Raw genomic sequence first — 6,550 nt, forward strand, 5'->3', positions numbered from 1 at the left:
TTACTGGTTCTATTTCTGGTAATCTCTGACCACTTAGGAGTGATTCTCTCACTTTTGTGTGTTCATAGACACCCCCAAATTTCTCTCATGTCTCAGGCTGCTTCCTCTACAAGGTTAGATGTTTACTGACTGTTCTTTGTGTCCTACCAATTCTGGCATACCTCACCCCTACTTTATCCCTGTGCCTGTCACCCTGCACACTGACATGCCATGCTTTCCTTCGCCAGCTGGGATTTCATTGCATGTGCAGATTGTGATCAGTCTCCTCTTTATCGAATGCAATGGGATTCATATTTCTTAGTTCATATTTCACAAGACATCCTTCATATATCATAATTCATATTCCACAAATCATAATCATATTTATAAATCTTAATCCACTGCCCATTACTCATATTTCAGAATTCACAAGCCTTGATGCAAAATTCATATTTCATAATTCACGTTTCAAGATTTATGATTCATGTTTCATAATTCATTCTCCTTGATTCATGATTCCTATTTCAAAATTTATAGTTCATGATACATGATTCATATTTCCTACTTCATGTTTTATAAATAAATTCACGATACATGATTCATATTTCCTACTTCATGTTTTATAATCAGTGATTCCTATTACATAATACACAATTTTTGATCCATATGTCCTAATTCATATTTCAGGATCCATCTTTCATTTTCCACAGTTCAAACTTCATGATCCATAACTGTCATTTCATAATTCATATTCTCTAATCCATAATTCATAATTCATATTTTATACTTCATATTTCTTATACTTAATTCATATTTCGTAATTCATATTTCAAGATCTATGAAACATCTCATAATTCATATTTCAGTACCTATAATTCATATTTCATATTTAAAAATCCCAGATCCATATTTCTTCTTTCATAATTCAAATACTGCATCTGTAAATCATATTTCAAAATTAAAAAAGTCCAATTTTATAAATCATATTAAATAATTCAGAACATAACTCATATTTCATAATGCATATTTTACAATCCATACCTGACATTTCAAAATTCATGTTTCAAGTTCCATAGTTCATATTTCATAATTCATACTTCACATTGCATAATTCATATATTTTACTTTAGGTTTGCGATCCTCAATTCAAATTCAAACATTAATAATTGACGATGCATAATTTGTATTTCATAGTGTATGTTTTTGAAAATCTATATTTGCTATTACATAATTCATGTCAGGATCCACATTTAATATTCCATTATTCAAAATCCTCATTACATAGTTTATGTTTCACAACTCATAATCCTTGCTCCACAATTCAAATTTCACAATTCATAATTCTCATTGAATAATTCATATATCTTAATTCATTTTTCGTATTCTATAATTCATTGATCATGATCCAAATTCATATTCCATAATTCATAATCCACAATCCAATATTATATTTAATAGTGCATTTTCACGATCCATAGTTGATATTTCATAATTCATATTTCAGGACAACTAATTCATATTTCATAATTCGGAGTCCTAGATCCATATTTTACATTTTGTGAGTTTTAATTTTATAATTCTCAATTCTCGATTCATCATTCACATTTCATACTTCTTTTTTCACAATTCCTATTTTGTATCCAATAATTTATAATATATAACACATAATTCATGTTTAATGCTTCATATGTCAAGATCTCTATTTTATATTCCATTATTCAAAATACAGCCCTCGATAGTACTGGGCAGCGGAGAGGCGCCCTGCACAGAGCAGCTGGTGCAGCAGTCGCCACATCTGTTCACAAGCAATGGTGCTGCGTTCCAGCGTGGACTCAATGCCATGCGCACAAAGATGAAGGAGGGCAAAGCCGGCTCCTGGACACACTGAACTGCCTCCTTCACGTCACTGAGATGGAGATATCCCTCAACGACGTCCTTAGATTTCTTCTCCACCTCTTCCACAGAGAGTGCAGCCATGGAGGGCTCACTGGAGGTAGAGTGGCTTCCTGCTTCACAGGACCCCAACCCCGCTCTTCTGTGAGGCTGGCTGCCATGTGCAGTCCTCAGGCTGGGAAGGCCGCTCTCTACTCGGCTCCTCCACTTCCTTGCTCAAACTTGTCTTGGTGGCTGGTGTTCTGGCACGATCGAGTCTGCCCCACGGTCACCTCCCCTGCTTACTCCACTCCAGTCATTCTCCCCGGTCCCCGGCTTTCTCACCTCGTTCCTGGCTTAAGCTACTCCTCTGTGCAACACGCCTGCTGTCTGTGTTCTCTGTGGGCAATGCTTGCTGAAGAGCAGAAAGCGATTCAAGGCAAGTAGCGTCTGATGCTGTGTCTGAGGGCTTAGCTCCTGAGCCCCACTGCTGCCCTTGCCCCAACTCAGTCGCCCTCCCGGTGCAGAGAGCTGGTTGTTGGAATCCATGGAACCAGGCTTGGTGATCTTGGTCAGCTGCGAGGTGTCACTGGGGCGGCTGCCTTTGCTAATGGGGACAGTATTCCAGCCACCATCATGCACAAGCTGAAGACCACGGCTGGTGGGCAGGCCTGGAGGGCCACCCTGACACTGGTCACTGCCCTTGGCCAAGAGTTGCTGCACATTGATGTGTTCTTGGGGCTCTCCCATCTCAGCCTCCTTGTGGATCTGATCAATAGTCGTGGGTCCCTGATCCCCTCGGCGAGGCACCCAATTGCTCTGCCGCAGATCCAGTACATCCTGCAACAGAAAACGGATTCGAGATGAGGTCTTCCTTTCTTTAATGAGTTTTTCCATTTGGCTGAAATACTGATCCATTCAAGGCTTGGCTTTTGCAAAGTCCAGGTCTTTGCCAATAGTGAGGAGGTGACAGAGGCACTCCAGGGACTCTTCATCATGGTTCCTAAGCAGTTTGACCACACAGTCATGCATTATTGCTTCAAGTTAACATCTTCAGCCTGAATAACTCTCCAGTGACTGTGATGTTCCCTAAAGAGCGCCATCAAACTGTGTCTGAGCCTCTCCCAGCTCTTCCTTCTAGGGACCCCGTTCTTCTGCCGCAGCGGCAGTTTGACCACACAGTCATGCATTATTGCTTCAGTTAACATCTTAAGCCACAGAGAAACGGCTCTGAAATGGCTTTCTCAAAGATGAGGTCAGTAAATCCTGTGGGGCGTTCCTCGGTGACAGTGGCCAGCCGTGTCACCTGCTTCGTCAGCTGCTGGAATATCTGGGGTGTCAGCTTCTTTGGTATGAAGCGCATCCTGTGGAACAGGTCCTGGGTTTTGCTTCCATCCGCATCGTCTTCCCCTCGATCCCCATCAGCAGCTGTCTGATTGCTCGGGGTTTCCAAGTCTTCTCTGCTTTGTTCAGTTTTATGTCTTCAGTCATTATCACGCAGGAAATCATCGTGGGCATGTCGTTTCTTGGTCCCTGCTGAGAGTACCAGGTCCCAGGCCAGCCTGCAGCCCTCGAGGCAGCTCCACACCTGGTCCACCCCTTGGGGCCCACGGCTGTTGAGGGTTGGTCGGCCAAGGTTGGCAAAGAATGGAGTAAAATCTGGGCCACAGTTTATGCCAGGTAGTCTGGAGGGATCCAGCTGCTGAAGTGGTGTTTTATTAGCCTTGTCCAGAACCACGTCGGTGATATGGGGCAATGCTTCTGGTTCCTGCACCTGGCAAAGATAAACTGAGAGCCCAGCAAGACGTCCCTGTCGTAGCGCTTCTTCTCCTCAAGGTTCAGAGGCTTCCCCTGATCTGACTTGTATTCGTACTTCTCTTCCCCAGGCTGGATATTCTCAGCATAGTGAATTTTGTCTTCCTTACACTCCCGGATTTCATCTGCTTCCTCAGGCTGTGGGGACACAGTGCTGCCCTCTTACTCTGGGATTGGGGTGCTGCCTGTGGGAGGCTGATTCTCTACCCCCTTGGGTCCACTGCTGGGTCCACCTCCTTGAAGGCATCCAGAAGGTCACCCGCAGCCTCCTTATTTACCTCTTTAAATTTCTGCCTCCTCTTTGGCACAGATATTTCCACTTGGGTGGTTGCAGCCACCTCTAAACTCTGAGACAATTGGGCTGGGATAGGGGGGGCTGTCAAGGGGGAGGTCCTGGAGAGGACTGGAAGAGAACTCAGATTCTGGAATGGGTCTGCTGAGTCACTTCTGCTTCCAAATTGGTTGAGCAAGAGTGGGCTCTGGAGACAGGCAATGTGGCTCTCCAGTTTCACAAGAGATGGGAGTCGATTCTTGTACAGACATTTGTATAATCGCCGCTGTCATAGTGTCCCCGGGAATAGAGAGGACAACAAGATTAGACTCAGACCCGGGTTCCAAAATTGAGGTTGGTGATGGGGTTGGAGAAGGCGATGGAGGCTGAGATTCTGTGCCAGGGCTGTGCTCTGGGAAAGACAGTCCTCACTGACCCACAATTGCTGTTCCCTGTGATCAGTCATCTGGCCGGATAATGACAGCAACCTGAGGCGACTCCCCATTAGGCTGAGGCTCCAGACCGCCTCCCATCTGAGGAGGAGTGGGTGTAGAGGCAGTGTGAGCCCCAGACATGATCTCTTCTGTGATAGCCTTCCCTCCGTGGTTTGGGTCTCGGATTCGGATAGTTTTGTGCTCCCTCTTAGGAGCAATCTGGGGTGGTTGTTCATCAGAACTGGGGCAGGAGCCACACTAGCAGGAAACTGCTGTACACCTTGGGCTGAATGATAGGCACCAACATAGGTCCCAAACTCGGTAGGGCTTGCAATGGGGGCTCCTGGCTACACGGGGTCCTGCAGTGTTGGGAAAACATACGTAGAACGCCCCTGTCCAGGGATATACTAGACTCCTCGGGAGGCTGAATAGGAGATCTGGGAAGGGATCATCATTACTTGGGATCCAGAAGGGTAGACATGGGCACCTGGGTCAGGATGGGCAGGGACTGCACTGTGCACTCTGGAGGCTGCACTGCTCGGGGGCGGGGCCCGGCTAGGGTAAAGCTGCTGGCAGAGCTGAGAAGGCAAGCTTGTTTGTGTTGCTTGTGGCATGCTAAACACCACCTGTGCAATCTGCCCTGAGGGAAACGCTGGCTGTGGGAGTCCAGGTGACCAGGAGGGTGGGGGCCTGGGGCTGAGGAAACCAAGTCTATTTCATGACTTACAGGAGACCCAGGAAGGGAAAAGGAGCAGGGAGGCACGTGCTGACTGGGATGTCATTGCACAAACGGCACAGAGTAAGCAAAGCCTTCTTGCTCTAAGCCTGCTCTCACGGGCCCCCTACCTACTGTCCACATGGGTAGGCACGTGCTAGATCACTTTGGAGCTGACACAAGTCATTGTGACTTCACATTAACCAATGAGGGTGTCTTGATTGGTATGCCAATCTGATTGGCTCAGATCTTTAACTGTCACCAATCAGGTCGCCGATCAGGATGCACACAGCACGAGCTGAGTGGTCAAGAGGCAGTTGGTGCCAGTCTTGCGAGTGAAGGCAGAGCGTTCACTTCGCTGACACCAGTACCAGTGCCAGTGCGCACAGACAGTGCTTGAAGCCGCGAATTTGAAGACAATTTTATGATCATCCGAAGCAACACCAGGTACAGCCTCATTGGCTGCTGTCTTCCAAGGCTATTTTGTTTTCATGGGACCCAGAATGCTCTCTTTGTCAAAAACATTTTGGAGCGTGGATTGGGCCACTGGACATTGTTCCTATTGGCTGACTCATCAGGAAAACCAGCCTGGATTCTAAACCACCCAGGTCTCCGTTTTGTCCATAGAGTCTGTGGTTGATGAGACACTCAGGCTCCTTCTCAGAATATAGCGGACCATCCCAGGGAGACAGCTGTTCTATTCCTTGTCCTCAGTGACATATGTTAAGTTCCCTCCCTCAATATTTGTGGGGTTGTTAGTTTTTTAACTTTGATTTTGATACAAGGTTTCTTTGTGAAGCTATGGAGTCTGTCTTCACATTACCTCTGTAGACCAGGCAGTCCTCAAACAAACACACAGAGACCTGCCTTCCTCTTCCTTCCAAGTACTGGGTTAAAGACAATCATCACTACAACTGCCAGTCATGTACCCTGAAAATTTATATTTTGAGACTGACATGTCCCACATAACAAAGTCATCTTCATTTGCAACTGTTTTCTGGAAAATAACTGAATTACATTCTTGGAGCTACAGGTTTTTTACCCTGGATCTTCATTTTTTATTTTATGAGTTTTTTTGTTTTGTTTCATTCTTTGGTTGTTTTTTATTTTATTTTATTTTTTTGAGACAAGTTTTCTCTGTGAGCTTTGGATCCATTCCTGTGGAACTTGCTCTGTTGACCACTCTGGGATAGAACTCACAGAGATCCAACATCCTCTGCCTTCTGATTGCTGGGATTAAAGGCCCTAGGCCCCACTGCCTGGGTCCTTCTCTTCATATGCTTTATTTGCCAATTTTTTATTAGTATGCCCTTCTGTTCCTCAGTCATGAACTCATCTTCAGCATGGATATGACTTCTTGTATGTTCTCTTGGACCTGCTGAAACGTTCAAGTGATTTCATTAGGATAGTCATGTTTAGGTATATAAACTGTTGGTTTATAGTCTCTTCTTATTTTTCATTTAG

General features: G+C 45.3%; 1 pseudogene; it reads right to left on the bottom strand.

The window, feature by feature from the left end:
* Positions 1-1,682: 1,682 nt before the first annotated feature.
* LOC101834629 lies at positions 1,683-5,000 on the bottom strand (annotated as a pseudogene).
* Positions 5,001-6,550: the final 1,550 nt, after the last annotated feature.

This window comes from Mesocricetus auratus, unplaced genomic scaffold (assembly GCF_017639785.1).
Source record: "Mesocricetus auratus isolate SY011 unplaced genomic scaffold, BCM_Maur_2.0 Super-Scaffold_100676, whole genome shotgun sequence".
Lineage (NCBI taxonomy): Eukaryota > Metazoa > Chordata > Mammalia > Rodentia > Cricetidae > Mesocricetus > Mesocricetus auratus.